The sequence below is a fragment of the Lycorma delicatula genome, chromosome 2 (genome assembly GCF_047948215.1).
Source record: "Lycorma delicatula isolate Av1 chromosome 2, ASM4794821v1, whole genome shotgun sequence".
NCBI classification, from domain to species: Eukaryota; Metazoa; Arthropoda; class Insecta; order Hemiptera; family Fulgoridae; genus Lycorma; species Lycorma delicatula.
Window position 1 is genome coordinate 73,084,031 of NC_134456.1, and position 24,628 is coordinate 73,108,658.

The 24,628-nt window shown below is 26.9% G+C and overlaps 1 protein-coding gene across 1 annotated transcript in view; it reads left to right on the plus strand.

The window, feature by feature from the left end:
• LOC142318903 (uncharacterized) overlaps positions 1-24,628 on the plus strand; it is a 479,132-nt gene that overhangs the window by 178,474 nt on the left and 276,030 nt on the right. The gene's annotated exons all lie outside the window — the stretch shown is intronic.

Genomic DNA, 24,628 nt, shown 5'->3' on the forward strand with positions numbered 1-24,628 from the left:
TATTACCAGTTTCTAAATTCAAATTTCTAATTTAACTTTCCTTATATCAATTTTCATCATTCAAAAAAATATATTTTTACACAAGTAGTAATCAGTTTTGGACACCTAATAATACCATTCCGAGACGCCGCCCACCAGGTCAACCCTCCCGGAGGGCCTAGAAAAAAAAATGTATTATATCCTTTCACGAAAAAAAATAAGTATCAAAAAAAAATTGTATCATATTGGCATTGGGTAAATAGGTTCAAGTGTACTGTTTAACTTGAGACAGTGGTTAACGAGCTGCATGCGAGTTTAATGTCTCAATTATTGAACCCCTTATCTGATTTTATTGAATAACAACTTGTTTACTCTAAGCTATTTGCTGTAATAGATGAATCAATATTATCCAATTAAAGAAGTATTTAATCCTTTGTGTTTGTGTATGCGCATATTCATAGTCAACAATAAATAAATTAACTAATTTAAAATTAATTTATCATATGTAAGTGATACTAAAACAAGATAAAAAAAAATAGTGTTCCAAGATTTTGCAACTTAATTTTAATTTCGCATGCTTAATTTTACGTTTATGGATTTTATTTTATAAAAATGTTTGTAGATTTTTAATCACATTTAGACAGCAATTTTTATTTCTTTGCAATAAATAATTTCTTGGAACTCTGAATTTATTAAATTTAATAAAATAAACAACATATTTCTAAAATAAATGCAGATACATTTAAAAATAATTAGACCTATAATCAACAGAAATAAAATAAAAATTTATTTATTTAAATCGAGAAAAAATCGTGAGATAATTTTATCATGATAGTTTGCACTATAATTCCGTTATGGACATATAATACAGAGATACTTCTCTTTGATTTCATTCATGGAATGTAGCTATGCACAACCGGTAATGTCTTACATCAAGTTTTGGAAATGTCCACTATTTTCCTGAAGGTAGGTCCGAACCCTGCGCATCATATTTTTGAGATAAATTCCATTTGCCCTGATAACCTACGAAGGGTGTCCAAAAATATGGTACGAAGGGTTTGGGTTTGCCTTCAAGAAAATGATGGTAATTTCCAACACCTGCTGGTAAGACATTTGTAGATAACTATATTCCATGAATCAAATAAAATATATGTATCTCTGTATATAATCCATAATGGAATTATAGTGTATAATATCATGGATGTGCACAATTAAATGATGTCACTTTATAACAAATTAAATGTAAAGAATATAATCATAAATTCTTTTCCTTTGTAAAGCAAGGAAATCTGATAAAAAATGTTTAAACTTTTTTGTATAAAAATACCTAAGATACAAAACAATGCTGTGAACCAAAGAGCAATGTTTATAGTCGTAACCTTTATAGACGTAAACTAATTTCATCTCTTTTATTAAATTTTAAATGACATTATTATTAATCTATTTTATTTGCAAGAGTACACAATTATGTGTGGGATCTATTACGGGGTCTTCCTAGGTTGTATCTGTTGTAAACTGTGTTGTAAATTGTGTTGTAAACTAAAACAACACAATACGTATATGCTCTCTTATTATTAATGCTTAATTATTTTAACGAAACGCTTTAAAAATATAGATATTTTTAATAGTAAAACCAATTTACTTTGTTAATTCCATGCAAAAATACTTATACAATATAATTTAAATCATGAAATGAAATCTCGTTTTAGGCGTTATTAGTATCGTTAAATATTTTTTTTTGTCTTATAATAGATTTTTTCTATAACGTATAATATGTACATTAGTGTGATTTGTAGGTAAGTATAATTTAAATATTATATATGCGAATGTTTTTTATTATCATCTGCCTAATATTATTTTTTTTTTCAAATATAGCCTAGTTATTTTATCACTATGTCTCAAGTTTGCCTTAATATTAATATTTTTAGGTATTATTACATTAAGAATCTTTCAATACTATATTTAGGCAATTTTTTATGTTGTTTTAATAATTTCATTTACATCAGCATTTTTAGAATTATTTTGTAAAATTAACTATATATATTCCTATTTTTTATATAAAATTAGAGATTGTATATAACTTTAATATCACTCCAACTGGCTGTTATTGATAATAATTAAACAAGCATTGCCATAAATACAATTTAAAAAAGTTATGATACGATAAAATTATCAGTTATCAAAGAAATACCTGTTAGTTCCACCTGTATAGCTGTAATGTATTGATTAAGTTTAAATAAAAAATTCTAAGAATAAATAAAAAAATGTATTTTTACAAGACATACGAAGTTGTATAAATGTATAATATTATATCGTTTATTTCGTGATACTCACCCTATCTCTGTCCTCGAACTATTTCAAGGAATTCAATTTTATTTAGTAAAAAAAAAAAAAATAAATAAAATAAAATTATCTTGTAATATCTAGAAGGTTTTTTAAGCTTAGAAGTTTAATTGAATTGTAAATAAATTGATTTAAATATCCTTATTAAAATTAGACTTTATGGTCAGATGTAAATGGATTTTGTTAGATATGTTAAATTTTCATTCCATCCCTTTAACTTCGTTTATTTCTCTATTTACAATGTTTTGAAACGAGTTCATTGTACTAAAATATACAGTAATTTCAGAGGAAGGATAAAATTAGCCGAATAAAAAAAAATTTGTAATTCTAATTTAAAAAACGAAAACAAGGTCACGCTTTTTACGAGCCTATACAATATTAATATTAAGTAACAGTATTAAACTCAATATTAATTTGATGGGACACCTCTGTTCCAAGGAATGGTTTTATCTAATGTTAGTTTTCTCCATATTTATTTCAAATAATTTCCCTTAGGAGAGGCAGTCGGTTTCTCTTCGTTTCCTTGCTAATTGTTCCGTTCACCTTCGCGTTCCAAAGATAGACTCTACATTAAGGAATCATAAAATTGAATTCTGTGTTGTAATTTTGATTAGCAATTCAAATTAGATGTAAATTTGACACGTAAAAGAATTTTATAAATTTATTGGTTTACCCAGAAGTTGATTTAAGTAGATATGACAAATTAACATTTCTCTATTGTGTAATTTTTTTTTTTAAAGGTGACATATTAGTGGAAATATATTTGTCTTTAAAAAATAAACATTGCATTATTTGTTTTAATTTTATCTCATATAATATAGTATGAACTTAAATCTTTTGGTTCATTAAGTACGAATAAAATTAATGATTAAAAAATTACACATGACTATATGTATGAATAATTAAATATTAATTAGAGAAATGATTTGTACATACCAAATATTATTTAATGAATATTAGTAAGCCAGATTATTTTACCTTACTTATAATAAGTATTGATCATTCATTCTTCGTATAAACATTTACACTCTTACCGAGAGAACCTTAAAAATCTCAACCAAAAAAAAAAAATTTTTCCCTTGACCAAAATGAAGGGATTTAGATTATCCCTTTATTTTGTCAAAAAAGTTTATAAATTATAATTACCATATATTCCATTATATCATAATAAAAGATTTTTTTTTTAACAACGAGCGAGCACATTATTCAATTTAATATGTATGTGTGTGAACACTTCTTGCCCGAATTTTGAGTTTGATTTTAGATTCGGATTAAGAATCGTTAGAAGATTATAAGAATACACGAATGGCCGCGATTGGCCGTCGCGTTCACCTCAAAATGGCCGGCAAAATTAAAATTTTATCATAATTACACAATAACGGTGTAAGCTATCATGTTTTTTTTTAAACGCACTAATGTAAGCTTTACTAAATTGCATAATTAACATAAATATAAATTTGTAAATCAAGTGTAAAATCTCAAAATGGTAGAAAAACTAATTTTTTAATAATTTAAAAAAGAAAACAATTTAAAACCGCCAGAATACAAGAAAAATAGATTATATAAAGTTAGTAGCATATAGCGTAAGAAGTTAGAGATAATAACTATGTTAGAAATGAATTAATAATTGAGATAACAGTAATAATAATAACAATGTTCCTTCGTGAAAGATTTACTAGAATTTTCATTGGTTTTTTAATGAAAATTTGGTGACCTGTTTAACGACGTAAAACACTTTTCAATTTTCATTTTTTCATTATAATTCTAAGGAATCAAATTTAATATTGTTTTGGATATTATAATCGGATTTTATATTGTGCAATAATCTGAAATATTATATCATTCTAAATTTAAACCGTTTTCGCTCTTAAATTTAAGAAAATTAGTTGAAAACTTACAGAAAAATAATAATAAAATTCTCAACATTCCAGAATGTTATAGCTTAAGTTGGGTAGCAAATACTTTACGATATTTTTCTTTGTATTGTTTCTGTTTTATCAAAAACAAAAAACGCCGTTTCCAACAAATATAAAACACATGAAATTAATTTATCAACAAGAAAACTAATGAAGAGAAAAAATGTATAGTCTGGCTAGTTAATTTTCGAGTGAAAATATTTTGAACATAAGAACATACATCATTACGCTGAAATAAATCAAATTTAAGTATTAGTTAGTTTCTTATGAATATTCCGGAAGTCTCCAGATATCCTATATATCTTTCTGGATTCGAGGCCGTAGGCAGCCGTATCCCTGGTTCGTGACATGTGAGTGAGATGTAGTTTTTTATTTACTCAGGCCGACCATACCTCAAAATATGTGGTTAGTTGAAAACCAACCACCAAAGAACGCCGGTATCCACGATCTAGTATTCAAACCCGAATAAAAGCATCTACCTTTATTAGGACTCTCGACTTCGAAATCAGCTAATTTACGACGTCGAGTCTTACCATGTGACCAACCAGATCGATTATCTAAGTGATAACAACGAAAAAAGAATAAAAATAGCTGCAAATATTCAATGATATTTTTGGTTTAAAATTCTTCCATCTAAGAGATTAGAAAATCCTACGTTTCAACATATGAATGATTGTACAGGAGAAAAATATGAAAATGAATAAAAATTCAGAATAAGGGGAAAAACTAAATCTCTGTCTATCTATACTTAATCCGTATAACTGTCTATACTTAATTAGATCTCTTCGAAATATGTCTACCATAGTGGTAAATATAATTTTTATTATGAAATAAAGAAACAAAAAAAATCACATGATTTCTAATTAAGAAATTCTCTACTCTCGAAAATAATAGCTTTTTAATTTAAGTTATAAAATGTAACTCTTTTACTTCCTGTTATGAAGTAAACGAAGTATTGTGATCGTGAAAAATTTCGGTTTTCAGATTTCAACGGAAATATCCATTTTGACCATCCCTGAATCCATTTTGACTAGTTTCGGCGTGACGTCTGTACGTACATGTACGTATGTATCTTGCGTAATTCAAAAGCGGTTAGCCATAGGGAATGTTGAAATTTTGGATTTGGGATTGTTGTAACATCTAGTTGTGCACCTTCCCTTTTGATTGCAATCGACTGAACCAAAAGTGTCAAAAAAATCCAAAAATAAAAAAAAATTGGATTTTGGACTTTATTTTCACTGCAGTAAGCCCTCATTGAGAGCTTTTCAACGATGTATTATAGTGGCAAATATTTTCATTGGTTTCAGAGTTGTAGCCAAATAAAATTTAAGTTAATGAAATATTAATAATTAGTAATTATTAACCTGTGATTGTAAAAAAAAATTACAATAAATAATAATTCAATGATAAAAAAAAAATCGAAAAATAATAAAAAAATTATTTTTTAAAGAATTGGTGAATCTTATTTCGCTTTCAGATGAAATAAGTTCAAATGATGTGCGGCAGAAAATGTGTATATGTAATTTAACAGAAGGAAAAGGAATTCATGTGGTGTCCACATCAGATTTTTATTTTTAAAATGATAATTTTTCTATATAATTTCTGACTAATATAACGCTATGAAAATTATTAAATTATATAATAAAAAAAATACTATTTTATTTAAAATTATATTACGTGTATTATTTGTTAACATGATGTATTTGAGGGTAATAAAGTAGTGAAAATAATGTAGTAGTGTGTGTGTGTGTGTGTTTATGCGCGCGTATTAGTTGTGGGTAAGGTTGGGAAGTATTTGACATAAATAAACTTACAAAATTCACAATGTACAATTATATATTTAAAATTTTTTAAAACCACTAAACACCTTGATAAAATAAATATTATCTTATATAGTGTCGTCATTTTTTGAGGATGGGGTATACTTTTGGAAATGAAATATAAAATATAAACATCAGCGTATGAATTGTACTCTATGTTAAGCAGCTGAATTGTTTACATATTCAATGTCAACGACTGAAGGCGTTGCAAGGTTTGTTTAGTTGGGCGTTACATAAATTCACTCTGTAGTGTCTCTTTTTGCATAAAAAAATAATACATTTTCAAAAATATACACGAAACTAAGTTTTACTTATTTACTTGTTTTTCATCTAAGAACATAGACATCTAACAATAACATTATTATCCTTATGTTACTTTCACCCAGTTTATAAGAATTCCAACTAATTAACTACTTAATTGGTAACTAATGCACTGCAGATTCATGTTATACTCAACTATCCTTTTATGCAGGTTGTCTAAATGAAAATAAAAATTTCTTATTAATTATCTTTCTCTTGTCTCTGCTCTAAAATATATAAAGAACAGCCTAATTTCGTCTAAACACAAAAATTCAATCACTGTATTTTAATCGATAAATTTTTAGTTTTTTCTTAATTCCGCCCGCATCGAGTTAAGGTGGTATTTCGGTTAAAATAATTTTTAAGTAGTACATGGGATATAATTGGCAATCTTTAACGATACTTAATTTATTGAGTAAGTAACCCTTTTACAATTGCTTTACTTTATTAAAGAACATAATCGTTTTTGTAATGAAGTATATCTTTTAATAATGGAGTATTTTCTGCATTGTTAAATCAGGGTAATATTTCTTTATAATTACTCTAACAGTAAACGAATTTTTAATTTGTACGATTCATCCATTATTGAAAATATAATACTCATGTTATTTATACTTCCTTTAATATTTTGTAAATCGAAATTTTTAAGAAATAAATTATTAGTTTTAATACAATACGTTTCTGTCCATCTTTTCATTTTAGAGAAAGTAATTTCTTTAAAGATTTATTACAGGAACTTTAAAAATATTTTTTTGATTTTTTTGATCAAATTCAAATTAAATGAACCTTCATAATTTATTACACATCATGATTTATTTCCTAATTATCTGAAAATAATATCAGATTTTATTTTTACACGACTGCCCAAAAATTCAAAGGGAGTATTTATTTGTAGGTTGAAGGCTAACGTTTGCTTACGTCAGGTACCCTCTCGATCTAACAGATCATGGTTATTCGGAAACGTTATATCTTTGTAATCAGTCTTCCGATTTTCAGAATTCAAACGGGTATTTACTGGTATAATACGAAATCATTTAATTTTGATTGAAGTGTATATATGTATGTTTGTTCCACCTTAGCAGCTCAATGACTGAACCGATTTAGATGTATCTTTGGAATCCTTACGTTACCGCATCATACGACTGTGCGCGCGTGCGCGTGCGTGTGTTTAAAAAAATTAAATTTGAAAACAGCATTATACTATATACAAAATTGTCATCGCACGCTATTTAACTATCCTATATTAGTAATTATCCTGTTTTAAAGAGGAATATTTTTTTCAGTCATGTTTTTTAATTTTTATATTTATCTCTTGTTAGCTTTTAAAGAATTTCTACTGATATATTTTTAATTTATTGATAGATTAAAATAAGAAAAAATAAATAGAATTTCTTATTCTGTATTAAATATTTGTAAAAGTATTTTAATGTAGTTTAATTTTTTCTCTTATTTAACAAAAAAAATGATTTTCAATGGTTAACAACGTTACGACACTTAAACGTCATATTTTTTAAATAATTTTTTTTAGATATCTCCCGCTAAATTTCAAAAAATATTCGTCTTTCGACTAGTAGAAAATGATTTTATATATACGCTACTTTATTTCTTTTAAATTATCATTTACACAAACTTACTTATGATATTCAAACTGTTAGATTCTTACTTAATAAACAATCGATTGAAACATTTTTGTACAAGGGCACAGCAAACATTTATACAGGAGCACAGACTAACATAACGACCAAACATATAACCCTCTCCCTTTTAAATTGAGTAAAAAGTAATTCCCAACTATATTACCAATAATTTATATTACTTAGTTTATTCCAGTAACACATTACACTACTGAGATGATTAAGTAGACCAAGATTTACGATAGTTGTAAATACATAAAATCCTTTTGTGTGCCACAGTCGCGTAACATTAACAAGATAATAAACCTCAAATAATAATGGATTTATTACTAAATTATCTTATTTAAATTACTCTAAAAATATGTTTACAAAAATTTGTTATTTTCTTTTTTTAACAATAAGAGATAATTATATTTTTAAATCAGTCTTATGAAACAGTCTTTAGCAAAAATATAATAGAATAATGAGGTGATGAAATGTTTATGGGAGATTTTTAACTAGTAGATGTAGAGAAAATAAATATTATGTTAAACGAATAGTTCTACGCTTGTTTTATAAATAATTCTTGAAATAGTTTTTCTCCTTTGTAGTCTAATTATTTAAACTGAAAATGCTATTTAAATATGTTTAAGTGTTTCATGTAATTAAATTTCAGTTATTTGTTTTAAGAAAATCATTTGTTTCTTTGTTATTATTTTACAAGATAATAATAAAAGTAGCTATCTATTTCTGTTTGTTTGCTTGGAATTTTTTTAAAATTTTAAAATTAGATATTTTTGTCGTCAAGTTAAAACTTCTTATAATTACAATAACTATGTTTTATTTAACACTAACGCAATTTGTATGCTCTTAAATATTTGATCGACAAGATTCATGTAACTTGAAATTAATCCGTGATAGTAAAGATAAATAATAAAGACATTACAGAAATAATTTTTGAAATTAAAAACTCAAAATATCTTGAATAAATTCTCGTAGTTTTATAAAAAAGAGGAAGATCAAGCTTCAATATCCTTCATCAGCCATAAAGCGTATTGTACGTATAATTGTTGCCATAACTTTTGACCATTAAAGAAAGCTTTTTAAAAAGTCATCATCATGTAAAACAAAATAATTGAAAAAAAAACCGGCAAAGTTTTACAAGATTTCCCGCCTACTCAAGCCATTTCCCGCCTAATCAAGTCATGATTACCAAAATAAGATTGAAGATCAAAATTTCCAATTTTCGAATAAAAAACCTTTGAGTTTAGGGATTCTTTACTTTGTGAAGAAAATTTAGGAGAAATTTTATTGTGTAGAAGTGATCTCAAAAAAAAATTTAAAGAGAATTGTTTAAAAATATTGAAAAAATAAAGTATAACTTTTTTTTATGAAAGTAATGAAAAAAATTGGAATATAATGTGTGTCTAAGCTGCTTTAATTTTAATAGCTCTTTAATTGTTGAAGAAAAATATAAAAAAAATAATTTCAATCATATAAAAAAAATCATATACAAAAATTAAAACAGTTACGAGCCAAACATTTTCAAGAAAGCTTTTCTGCATTCTAGGTCCGGGGTCCTAAAATGCAGAAAATAGACCTAATATTTGATTAAAGATAATAACAGGAGGGAAAAAAGGTTGTGAAAGAACAATTTATTACAGAAGGATAGTTATCTCATAGTACTCCTAACCGAAACAGCTGTAAAACATTCTATTTAGACACCGCATGACTTCCTTGTACATCTATTAAATTACATTTACACATTTTTTTAAACTGTTAAGTACATAAAATTTTATTTCATTAATAACTTCTGATATTTTTTGTTTTAATTGTTATTATTAAATTATTATTTATTGTAAAATTGTTGTTACAATCGGAGGTTAGTAATTATTAAAAAATCAATATATTTAATTACAAAATTAAAAAACAGGAGATGAAGTCGGATTCAAAATGTGCATTCCCATTGTTAGATCCAAATATTTCATTAATTCAAATTTTATTTGGATTCAAATTTTATCTAGAACCGATGAAAATAAATACCACTTGTAATATACCGTTGAAGATTTCTCAATAAGGGCTTATTACTGCAGTTATGAAAAACCCCAAAATCCAGTTTTTTTTAAGATTTTGGGTTTTTTTTGGATTTGGGTACACTTTTTCGATTTTGACGCTTTTGGTCCAGTAGATTGCAATCTAAAGGGGAGGTGCACAACTAGATGTTACAATAGTCTTAAATCCAAAATTTCAACATCCTACGGTTAATCGTTTTTGAGTTATGCGAGATACATACGTACGTACGTTCAGACGTCACGCCGAAACTAGTCAAAATGGATTCAAGGTTGGTCAAAATGGATATTTCCATTGAAATCTGTAAACCGAAATTTTTTGTGATCACAATAATGTCCTTTACTTCGTACAAGAAAGTAAAAATAATTGCAAAATGTACAGTAATATTCTTTACCCTTAAGTAGGATAATATAACGGGGTAATGATAATGTAAATGTGGTAATGTTATTATTTCTTAACAAGTTCGATCATTTACACACATATACATCTTCATTAAGATAAATTCTTCGACTATCTTTATGAGGTAACATAAATCTGATTATGAATATACGTTTTTAAACGCGTTAGAATTATCAAAGGAATGAGTAAAGTCATGTATTGGGTAATTTAGTGAAATCTTTTTTTTGTATATCTATTATAATAATAATAATAATTTATTTTAATAAATATTTAATAATACTTTTTGCTATATGTTTAGAGAGTAATAAAATTCATAATATTAATATTTAAAATTTCATTGTAATGTTTACCAAGTTATTTTTCAATAAGCCTACGGGAAAGTTAATATTCTGAGCTCGCTAAACAGGAATTATTTATTTACTTATTACTTTCCAGAAGTTACTGAAAATTATAAATAAGATGGTTTTAATAGGTGTATTATTAAAAATAGTTTCATATAACAATCCGAGAAATTCCGTGGGGAACGAAATTTTTTCTTTTTTAAATACAACATTTAAACATTATTTTTTGTTTTAATATTCTATGCTCCGTTTATTACAGCGACATTCTACAACTACCGTCCTTACTTCCTTTCGTACGTAAAAAGGAAGGAACTTTCTTCTCTACTGCAGTACATATCCTTCATTCCTTCTCATAGTCGATCCAGTTCGTTGAATTGAGGCCATATATATTCCATCTTTCCTGTCTATCTTCTTTCGTTACACTCTGTTAACCGTAAAGTAAGATTATATACATTAATAGTAAACTTGATATTCAATCAAATTATAATTATGACACAAATCAATTTCATCTCATTCATAACGGAAATCGTTTAATTATATAATTTCATTTAAATGATATATAATAGAAATAATAATTAACTTCCTAAAATTTATATTATAACGTTCGAAAGTTATATTTTTTAAATTGATAATAAGTTATCCTTTTTAATAATTATGTCGGTATTATTATTTATATTTTTGAATTTAATAAGCGTTGTAATAAGCATTTACGGCGAAATTTTCTCTTTCGCATAGGGAGATCTATTTTCTAAACTATCTCTCTATAATACTGGAGGAAGAGAGAGAGAGTATGAGAGAGAGAACGGGCGCGTACACAGATGTACAAAAACACGAACACACACAGAATACACAAAATACATATCTAATTATAAACTTAGATTTAAAAAAAATCTATGATGTCTCTCAATTTATCAAAAAAAAATGTATTTTATATCCATCTTTGTTGCCATAATTATTTCATGTTTGTACGAACATAAAATCTTAAATAATTTACAAGAGAGTGATATCAAAGTGAAAACTGCTAAAAAAAAATTGTTACAAAATATTATTTATGACATACTCGTATATAAGTTACTAAATAATAATCGTCAAGACCAAAATTTGAGTTTCATTTTAGTCTCAAAGTTTTTTTTCAGTGCCTTCCATTAATTTCTTCTTTTTTTGTTTACTTTTTTTTCCTTTAACCTCCGAGTCTACAGTTAAGCATTACTTCAGAGGATGAGATGAATGATTTGTAGCGTGTTTGAAAATGCCATGCCTGACCGGGATTCGAACCCGGGACCTCTGGGTGAAAGGCCGAGACGCTACCACTCGCGTCAATTTTGAGGCCACATTTTGTTTATTTTTGAGGCCACATTGGATCACTTTAGTCATCCATATTTCAGTTCCTCTTGAATTTCTGTATTAGCCTGGCCTTTCGGTTTTCCCAGTATTTCTTAATTCTATCGGATGCTTGCTTCCTGGTCTCGTCTGTGACCCTCGCCTTTCTAACTTTTTAATAATGAATCTACTGTTCTGAAGTGCGTAGTTAATTTTCATTTTATCACAGACGTCCTCATCCCTCAAGCCAATTTCTTGAAGTTTTCTTTGGATTTTCCCAACATATTTTCCACGGGTTTTTTGTTAATATTTCTTGTAACCGGTTGTTTTAGAGTTCGGTTCTCAGCATTCTTAATACGTAGAAAAAATGGGAAATCCTTCGTTTTTTCATTGTACTGAGAATCGGGTCCACTTGTTTGCAGACTGTTTCAGTTGTGGCAGTTCACCAGAGTCCATCATTTTGATAACTTTTATTTAAATAAGTTCTGATAATTCGCCTTCTGTTTTAAGTAATTGGTCAGTTTTATTTTCATTTTTAATCTAAAAAATAGTCTCACAAGCATAAAGGCCACCGAAAGACCTAATGTATTTAATGGTGAATTTTGGATTTTATTGAGAGACATTTTTTATTGTATGTTTGCCAAGTTAGACTTTGTGTTCTTTTAATTTAAGTTATTCTGTTTTGCCATGTTGTTTTTCCTTCAATCTGCAGTGAATGACTTCACTTAAGTATCTAAATTGTTTAAATATTTTTATGTCTTTATCGTTAACTTTGTGCATATACAGAGGGAATCCAAGACCATTATTTCTGTATTTTCATAAGAAATTTTTAGGCCAATCCTTTGGGAAATTTTTTCTAGGCTGAAAATTTGTTTTATTATATCTAAAAATAAGATTTACAAAAAATAAAATTTAATCAATTGTAATTAAAATTTTCCAGTTATTTAGATAATTATTAATTATTTAAAAGTAATTTTACTTTGATTTTTTGAAATATATAGATGTTCCATTTTTCAAATAATTAATCCTTTTAACTTCCGATAACTTTCATTTATTAATTATTTATGCAAAATCTGCTACAGATCTTAACCAATAGTTCAGATGGTTGTGGCTTAATTCAGGAGTTTTATTTATATTAAATAGTATGGTTGAAAAATTAATATTGAGTTTAAATATTAAAAATTAATTTTAAAAAAGACATACTATAATCTCATTTATTTATGTGTAGGATCTGAAAAAATTTAATGAAACAACGACTCGTTGTTGGTATACTGTTGAAATAGATAACATTTGTGTCACTCATTTTTAAAATTGACATTCCATATGGACATGGAGTTTTAATGTCAGTTGTTTTAGGTAGGTTTCATAAGAAAGCTACCTATTGTAATGGGTATCATGATTCGACTTCCAGAAAATTCCAACATATCTTCCCGTTTCACATCCCCAAACCACTGTCAGCTCAAAAGTTTATATATATATTTCACTTTCTTTTGGACACAATAACTACCGTAATTTTGGGCCAATCACTTTCAAATTATTTCTTAAAAATAACTCGTCCCAAAATCTCGGTTGAGTTTGATAACGGCCAAAATCAGACCATGGAGGTGAAAATAGGGGGGCTTTTTCGAAAACAACATTTCGCTATAACTTTCTTATCAAGTAAAATATCGAATTCGTTTAAAGTACTTTCTATTCTTTTGATAAGAGCCTAAAACTTATGTAACTAAAGTTTTTAGATATCACCAACCATTGGCCCAAGGGGTGGAAAGAATGAGATTTTGAAGACAAAAATATCATACCTCCCTTAATAGGAATAGCATCAAATCATTTTAAAGTGGTCGGTAGTCCTCTAAACATTACCTAAACCTTTGTCTGTAACAATTTTGGATATGACCAACTCTTATGGCAAGGGATGACCATAATGTTGCTGGAATTGTAAGATGAGGCTTGTCGCTAAACATGTGAAATTTTTTCACATGCAACCATTGTCGTATTGAGAAAATTTGAAGTTTTTCTTAACTTTAAGATTGAAATCTTTTTTGTTACTTGCTTAGCACCGGTGAATCTTCTACCTTCGCATTCCGGCATGCCGAATGGGATTTTTTTGTACGATTTTTAATTATTTTTAAGTTTAAAATTTTTTAAATAATAATTTATTTTGTATGAGTGATTTTTTATGATTTTGGTATACTGTTTGTTTCTCTCTAAATTTTATTCTAAAGTTTCTGTTTTTAATTTTTCTTTAGCTTGGAAATGCTTGATAGGAATAAACAAGCTAACAAAAAATGTTAGATCAAATTTGAAAAGCAGTAGTCAAATTTTTACTTATATTAAGAATTTTTTATAATATAATTTAATTCTGTTTGGTATTCTATTTGATGAAAATATGTATTATACTCGTATATTACATATTTTCTTTGTGCATGAAAACATTCCATAATATTTAACAAGAAATGTTTTATTATTTTCTATTTTTCTCCGTAAAAATTCAATAATTGAAGTTTTAGAATTGTTTATTGATTTTATATATATATATATATATACAGAGTGATTCAGTAGGAAAAGGAAATATTTGGGAACTGATTCTACAGCTTTGGAAAGAGCTGTAACAAAAGGGAAAAGTTCTTAAAAACATATATCCGAAAACGCTTTGTTATCGAGTTACGGCTAGCAAGAAATTTAACTCAGATTTCAGTTGAAGTAAGCTCAAAGTGAAAGTTTTAAGTTTTTTATGTAAGAAGTAATTTTTATGGTTTCCCATGTATATTGACTTGAAAAATTGAATAAAATAAGTTACAAAACTGTATCTACCGTAGGTTTACCTATAAATAAACATAAGAAACCATCACGGTTGTTACTTATATGACGCCTTAAAACTTTCAGTCTGACCTTTATTCAGCAGCTGAAATACGAGCGAAATTTTTCGCTAGCTGGAACTCGATAAGAAAGCCTTTTTTGGATATATGTTTTTATTTAAATTTTTCCTTATTTCAAATTGTAGAATCAGTTTCCAAATTATTTCCTTTTTCTCCTGAATTACTTAATATATATTTAGTTATGTTTTAATATATGTTAACAAGTAAAGAAAATTAAATTCTATCTAGATTTTTTCTCCGTAAAACATAACATATATATATTCTGATTATGAATAAACTTTAACGTCATTTTAGGTTATAGAAATTTAAACACCTTCAGAACTTTAGTCTAAATCAAGAATAAATAGGCTATTTAGGGATCAAAATGAAGAATAAAGTTGAACTACTTGCTTAGTTTATGTCTTTCAAAATATGACAGAAACACGAGTGTTCCATTATATGTTTGGTACAGTGTTAAGTATTATATTTCAGATTCTCAATTCGCTTTCCTCTAGGCTTAAGTTTCCACCTTCCTAGATCCCATGATGTATAATTTTAGCTTTGATCCTTTAGATTACATATTATGGTAATTTTATACGTGTTTGAAAACTTGTAATTCATACAAACACGCCCATACGCTCAAACTCTAAAATACAAATCTGAGCCGTTTTCATACTCATCGCACTGAATTAAAGTTGGTTTACGAGATATTATTTATTTTGAATTTTAAAGATAGTATAAAGCTTTGGGCTTATATTACGTTTATTGGCTATTAATATTTTGTGAAAGATACTTCATTTAATTTCTGGAAACTTTTCACAGTATTAAAATATTATAATATTCTTATTTTTCATTAAATATTTTTTTAAGTCAAAGTAAAAATATAAGTTTAAGCTAATATGATAATGAAGAGTTTAACTTCAATTACGTACCTATTAAAAACAGACAGTTGTATTTAAAGAAAAGTATACAAGATGGCCAATTAACATCTCAACGAAACGTGTTCCTGTGATTACTTACTAATTTAAAAATATATAAAAAACACTTTAACCATTCAAAGAAAATATAAAATAGTTAAGTTTTTTATAAATAGAAAAAATTTATTTTACGTAGCTTAAAGAAAATGTATAACCAAATTTTATTAGCCTGGTCATAACTTATACCGAATAGACCGAGTTTTTTTCAGTATTTAGGTAATGATAATTCTAAATCCTGATAGATTGACTGGCTTAAGTTTTTAGTTACATAAAGTTATAATACTACGGTTTTGAAGAGTATTTGAAAAATTACGGATTGTTTAATTAACCCGCGTAATTTTTAATTACATGCTTTGTCAGAAAACGTTTCTCGAATGCATGAATTAGGTTATCGATTTGTTACGGTGGTGGTACAGTGCAATATTACGTATTGCTAGTCGGTTGAGATTGTATTATTAAATATTAAACTTCGATAACCTTTTGAACTTTAGTAACTGATATGTACAGAAAGATAGCCGTTATTAGATTTTGAATAGCGAGGGTAATACTCGTACATAAAAGTATTGGCTGGAATAATGATTATTGTAAAAGTTTCCGATGAAACACCATTACCAATGTTAACTTTTCAAACACAAAAAAAAAATTTAAGGTGTTCAACATTACAGAAATTTTTTCAATTTTGTTTCAAATTTTATGAGTTTTAAATTTTCATCATCGAGATATTTTGCTTTTGTAACATTTTCTTCTAAGTTTTCGTCGGTTGTGTTGTTAATAACAGTCGACATGTTTAAATTTTTATTTTCTGTTGACATTATTTACATAAATCTTCTTATAATTAAATTCTCTACAATTTATGTTTAAAAAATGTATGATTTATTGCCCATTTAACAACGTTATTGTACGTCAAACGTAAAAAAATGTGTTTTTTGACCCTATTTTTGACGTTTTACATGGGATATCTTAAATACTAAGAGAGATACAGATCTGGGACCTATTTTTCTCGATTTCCCAGCTCAATAACCATAAGAAACAATTGAATTTTCCCCTTAATTGAGCTTCCCAGAATTTCAGAGAGCCTTAATTTACCCGGAGGAACTGAAACTCGGGCAAAATCTTTCACCTTGTATAACTCGCTAACGAAGCTTTTTTGGACTTATGTTTACATGAACTTATTTCTTATTTTTAGCCTCTAGAATGAGTTGTCAAAGTATTGCCCTATTCTCCTGAATCACTCTGTATATATATATATATATATTATGTATAAAATATTTTTATATACATGTATTCACGTGTAAAATTTTATGCCTCAAACATTTCCAAAACTACTAGACCAATTTCACTGCAAATCGGTATGCTGTAGAAGGATATCTGAACGTGAAAATTTGATTAAGATTGGTTGTGTCATTCTTCAGTTATACTCAATTTAAGGTAAAAAAGATTTCAGGGAGCAAGTTAAAAGCGTGGATCGTTATGATGCTACAAGGTAGAAGTTGCGTTGCTTTATCTTCAGTATCTATTTTTAGAATATTAATCCAAATTAAAGTAACAAAAAATTAGTCTTCTTGCGCACTTCTGCGCAAGTTTTTTTTTTTAAATTTTATGGATTTATTAAGAAACCCCTTTTATTTTAATTATATAGAAGATAAAAATATTTGAATCATATTGACAGATTTTGTTCCGTCGGGATTTTTAACCTACTGAAAATTTTTAAAGAGTTAAGATTTTCTTCTAGACTGTCCGTTTTATAAATGTCAGTTACTCAACTAACGAGCGGTGTATACAATTAAGCTTGTCACTAAGCGATTTCATATTTTAATTTAAAATTATTGCATTAGTACTTCTTTTTTTAATGTAATTGGTAAATATAATTTGTGGTTTAACTTAATGAAGCGAGGCTAATTTATTATATTGGATATTTTGATTTATGCACCGCTTTTTTTAAAAGGAGTAAGAGTTTAAAAAATATTTGTTTGTATAATTAATAATAATGATAAAAATTTGTAATAATATGTTATTAGAAAATATGCTTCTCTTTTAAACAATCAATTTAGTTAGCGTTTATAATAAATTCTCTTAATTGTTTTAAAATTAGTTTAACCTACTTATACAAAAAATACGGTATTTATTATATTTATTTTTAATAAAGAATAATAAATTAGAATTTTCTTTTTATTAATTATAAAATTGACTGATGCACGATACGTATTACATCGTGACTAATATTATGGAGAATATAAAATTAACTTTCTTATGATGCCACGTTTCTATGCTTTTTTTTTAAACTATGTTCTTCTAAATCTTAAAATTAGTTTAACTTTTTTAAGCTAATTATGGTTTAAAATCTTTATAATTGATAATCTCTGTTTTATTTCAATTTATAGTCATTTACTTTCCAATTATATTGTTTATATGAAAAAAATCTTTATAATCGCACACATACACACTCTCTCTCTTTCTGTCACGCGCGCGCGCGCGAGTTATATTCTATAACGACGAAGATATGTTAAAGAAATAATTAAAATTGTTGATGGCAAAAATGAAATAATGAAATAATATCAAATACTTGCCAGGAATCGAACCCTCGAATAATTGAATTTATTACTGACTAAGTAGGCTGTTCATTTTACTAACATATCAAGAATCCAAAAAAAATAGATTTTGGAATGTTTCATAACGGCAGTAATAAGCTCTTCATTAAGAGCTTTTCAACGATATATCATAAGTGGTACTTATTTTAATTAGTTCCAGAATTATAACAGAATAAAATTCTAATTAATGCAATATTTGGATCTTACAAGAGGAACGCACATCAGTTCGAATTCAACTTCATTTCGTTTTTCTTTTTAATTTTTTTAAAATTTAAATATATTGATTTATTAATAATTACTAACCTGTATCTGTAAAAAAAGGTTTTACAATAAATAATATTTCAATAACAATAAAAAAAAAATATGAAAAAAAATCGTAATTAGTGAAATAAAATTTTATGTACTTATCATTTAAAAAAAAATTTGTATGTGTAATTTAATAGGCGTACAAGGAAGGCATGTGGTGCCCACATCAGATTGAAGGTAGATTTCATAAGAAAGCTACTTATTGTAATGGGAACCGCGATTCGACTTCCGGAAAATTTCGACATATCTTGGCGTATCACATCCAAACCCAAAACCACCGTCAGCTCAAAAGTATATATATATATATATATATACGTGTGTGTGTGTGTATATGGCCCAGGGGGATGAAAAGATTGGGTTTCGAAGGCAAAAAATAATCATACCTTCTTTATAGACAAGTATCAAATCGGTTTAAAGTGGTCATTAGTCCTCTAACCATTACGTAAAACTTTTGCCTGAAACAATGTTTGATATAACCAACCCTTATGGCAAGGGATGACCAAAATATTTCTGGAATTGTAAGAAGAGATAGAAGAGATGGGGTTTGTATACTAAACACGCGAAACTTTTTTTCACATGCAACCATTGTGTATTGAGTAAATTTGGAGTTTTTCTTAACTTTAAGGTGGAAATATTTTTTATCCCCTACTTAGCACCGGCGAAATTTACCTTCACCTTCCGGCGTGTCGAAAGGGATTTTTTTTTATATTATTTATTTTATTATTTTAAGCATATATTTAAACAATTTACATTAATTTTTTTTGTCATCTTGTAATCTTTTTAAAAAAATTATATTTTTATTTTTAGTCGCATCAAAAATTAGTCATTAACGTCTTAGTGTAATGTAACTGTATTGGTAAAGTGAAGTCTTGAACAAATTTAGGCCGACCATAACTAAAACGTGTGGTTAATTGAAACCTAATCACCAAAGAAACCGGTATCCAGGACCTAGTATTCAAATCTGAATGAAAGTAACTACTTTTATTAGGATTTCAACCTGAGAATTCTCGACTTTGAAATCAGCTAATTTACGACGACGAGTTTACCATTATACTAAACTCGTTGGATTATCTTATATTTTATTATAGGTAAATCAAAATTTAATTCTTGAAACCATATAAATTTACTTAGAAAAAGTTAATAATATATTTATTTGTAAAATATTTTCTAAAAGAACATTTTCTGTTTATTGATTAAAAACGAAGAAAAATTCTAAAAAGTATTTTGAATTTTTTTTCTGGCTATTAACCGATCGATTATGAAATAAATAATTTATAAGGCCTTTAAAAACTGTCACCTTGAATAATTCCAACTTGTGTAATTTCTTCTAACATTTATATAAAAAGAATAGAATTCACGGTCAGTTGTTTTATGTACTTTAAAACGCGATAACTGATTTACTTTTTACTCAAAAAATGAATTTTTTTTAATATTTTAACAAAATATTAAATAACTGATGACTAAAAATATTTATTTGGATAAAAGAGCTAGATGTACGGCTACCGAAATTAACTGGAAAAAAGATTATGTTCGAAAACTTTTTACATAAATTTTACTTTAAAATCAAAAAGTAAATGGACATTTCAGTTGTTAAATAATCATCATCAGTAGGCAAATAATAATATGTATATTATTTAAATAAATAAAAATAATATTAGTAAAGAATGTAAGATAACAAATAGACTATCCTTATGAATTACTATAAAACGAGGTTTGGGAGGATTGTGATTTTAGAATAAGAGTAAAAAATACAACTGTTATAGTTTTAAGCAATATCAGTAGAAAGGGTAAATTTAGTTTAAATATACCTAATCGTTAAAATTTCAATTTAGATTGCTCACCACGACTTAATGCAAACCTCATAAACATATTCGATTTATAAAACTCGCGAAATATAAGATGAGCTCCGACCTTAAACCAATCGTAAGAGTTATTTCATCAATGAAAAAAAATTTAAGGAAGAAGCTAATCGTTAATTTTTTTCAAAATTGAAACATTACATAAAAATATTTTTACTAAATCTAAAATTAAAAAATCTGATGTGGACACTACGTGACTTCCTTGTTCGTTTATTAAATTACATATACACATTTTTATTTTTTTTTTAATGAAAAGTACTTAAACATTTTATTTCATTTATGACTTCTAATATTTTTTCGTATATTTTTTAAAATTAATATTGAATTATTATTTATGGTAAAACTTTTTTACAATCAGAGGTTAATAATTATTAATAAATCAATATATTTAAATTAAAAAAAAAAAGTTAAAAAAAGAAGATGAAGTCTGATTCGAATCGATGTGTCTTCTCCTTGTCAGATCCAAATAATTCATTAATTTAAATTTTATTTGGCTATAACTCTGAAACTAATGAAAATAAGTACCACCTGTTATCGCTGAAATCCTCTCAATAAGGGCATATTACAGCAGTTAAGAAAAAGTCCAAAATCCAAACTCTTTGGATTTTGGTTTTTTTGGACACTTTTGGACCAGTCGATTGCAGTCAAAAGGGGAGGTGCACAACTAGATGTTAAAACAGTCCCAAATCCGAAATATCAATATTCTACGGCTAATCGTTTTTAATTTTGCGAGATACTTACGTACATACGAGAGACCAGATCGGCTAGATAGGCGTCGCACAGACTTCTTATAACTAACAAAATATACAGCTTGCACGTCGATCAACTTTTCTGGTGTTAACACTTTCGATCGGCCACTTTTGGCTGCATCTGTCACATTCCCTGTCTCTTAGAACTTGTATAGCCGCTTAATGGAGGATTTGTTTAGTGCAACTTCACCATACGTTTCTGTGAAGGCATTCTGAATTTGAGTATAACTGGCACATGTAATGGTTTTTGGAGAAAATGTATTCTTTGCTGCATTGTGTAACCCATTTTTCCTCAATTAAACCAGCAACAAAAGAAGGATACATTCATCCGTATGGTTGCGTCACTTTTTGAATATTTTACTAGGAAATAAATTCAATTATACTTAACATTTTTATATGTTAAAAATTTCTTATATCGTATTCTCACACGTGTTCTGAACTTATGTAGTAAATTAAATACCTGAATAAAAAACTACAAAATCCGGGCGGATTCTTCCAATTATTTTAATAGAAAATGAAAATATTGCTTTAATAATTGCGTATAATTTTATTTCATTATGATAAATAATAAGATATTAGGTTCATTAATTTAATAATTATCCTGTCTGTAGCAATCTTTCTTATAATTGAGATCAAGTAAATCGACTAAGGTATTGATACTGATTAGCCTTCCCTTCTGTAAGACTGACAATGTTTGTTATTCAATCAATTCCTCTGGTAAAGATGTTATTTTTACGACTGAATATCACTTACATTTGATAAGGCTTGGCAAGCTAATAGCAACAGTATGTATACTCAACTCAGTGGAGAAGAAAATGGGAAACTACTTCTTTCCTCATTTATCTTAATAAGCCTGAGATGGAATGTTTATTATTCTTGAGAATAGTTAAATTTTTAGAAGAGTTTTTAGACTTTATGTCAGATCGCTTATAACTATTACGTTACGTTGTATGTATGAACCTAATGCATATTATGGGGTATTGAAAATGATTGGATGCGCCGTACAGGAACTGAAAGTGGCCTGACACCTTACAATTTTACGGTACTTACTTTTAGAGTTCATTATAAAATGACAAGTTATTATTATTTTTTATTAGCCTTCAGTTTTTGTATGATATTTTTAAAATTAATTCTATTTGTTATGGTATTCACTTCAGATATTTTCATCGTTACAATGTACGTTAATTTCATGCTGAGTAACACAGTTAAGTTAATTTTCATCCAGGTTTGTTATGTTTCTGAGGAATATTCACACTAAAATACAGTATAAAAGATTCATATCAATTAACATAAGACTTTACTATTTACCGTTATCTTACAAATCGATTAATATTAAAAACTAATATACTCTGTTATATGATTAACATTAAATTATATATAGTCATTTGCATATCAAGGGGTCAGATTACTTGTGTTCAGTTTGGCTGAGCCCGCTATCAGTTAGTGTGACCTTTCAAATTCTTAATTTACGCATATTTTAACTTTTTAAAAATCGCGTAATAGTTCTTTAACAGAAAAAAAAATCTACATTAATTACTTTTGGAAACCTAATAGTTTGTAAAATAATAAGCTTCAGATGTTTGAGTTTTTGAATCTGTTTTAAGTCCATAACAGTCCAAAAAGTCAGTGAATAAATCAATAATTTATCAACTTTTTTTCATTTCAAAACGATTATTGAAACTTTAATCCCATACATCACTGATAAAGTTTCAATTAAAGTTAATGTATTTGATATTCGATTTCACACACGTTACAGACAGTGACGTGTGATTACAATTGTATTTCTATTTTTTTTTTAAATTCCAAGTCGGCTACTAGGTGAGAGATTCATCAAGTTTAAGCGAGCGAAACGAGTGAATGTTTCTAAAATAAACTAATTATGCAAAAAAAAACCTTGCATATGTGGTGCACAATAAAATAATTTTTCAGTGTTTTATCTGCATAGTATGTAACATTCTGTTTTGGTTTACTCGAATATATATCCTTGGCTATGTTTTTTTTGTTTTGAACAGTTTAGAGTAAACATCAGTTATATGTAGCTATCTATTCTTTTCTCCTGCTCCAGGCAAATTAAGCTAAATAACACTCTCACGTAGTATGAAATTCTATAATAAATTCCCCACTGATTATAGTCAAAAAATCACATCGATATGTACATATTATTTAATATATTATTACTGCGGGGGTAATGTGCACTCAATGGATATTATTTTTAGAATTTTAGTGTGAATATTTATGTAAAACAATCCGAACAGGCCTTAAAACCGGCTGTTAGCTGATATGTTATTTAGCATGGGAATAATGTACGCTATCATTTATAATACGAGGTGAGTACCATATACTGTGCAATAACCACTTTAATAAAATCTATAGCGATGGAATGTGTAGCTTTTATTTCAAAAAGATATTTTACAGAACGTGTAAAATTCTTTCTGTTATTTGAAAAGAAAACAAAAAAATTCTGATCTGAAGAAACTCGATTGAGTTGCTCGTTCGTATATATATTCCCACGAACAGAATTTATTTTATACTTGTTCTTTTTTTTTAATTATATAATGTTATAAATGGGTCAGTTCTTTTTATTTGTTTTTCTTTTTTTTTAATGATTTGTTCAACATACTTTTTTCGTGAATTTTGTAACAGAATTTTCCAATAACTCATCACTATATTACGTATAACAGAGTGATTTTTACAACTGCAATTCTTTTAAAAATATTTTTATTGTGAAAAAATATTTGTGATTACTTAGTAAAAAAAAATTGGAACTTTTTTTTACTTTTTAACAATAATAATCGTAAAATATTATTTCTTTTACGTCATGATTCAGTAAATTTAATATATATTAACCGTCATAAGTACTAAAAAAAAGACTTGTTTAAGTTTTTAAATAAGTTTATTTCATAAAAGATAATATAGAATTGAGTGAATATACGAATTTATTTATTTAAAAAAAATAATAAATAAATAACAATGAAAAAGTATTTTGTTTGAAAAGAATAAATGTATCTTCTGTGAATATTTTTAAAAAAATAATGTTTTATCATATGACATTTAATAATTTCATCGAAGCCTATCGTAAATAAATAAATTTCATTAGTTAACGTATGAGTTATGACTTATTTTTAAATACGTCTCTACTGTTGTTAATCATCTGACAAACGTATAATGTCTTGAGTTATAAACAGAAAATTAT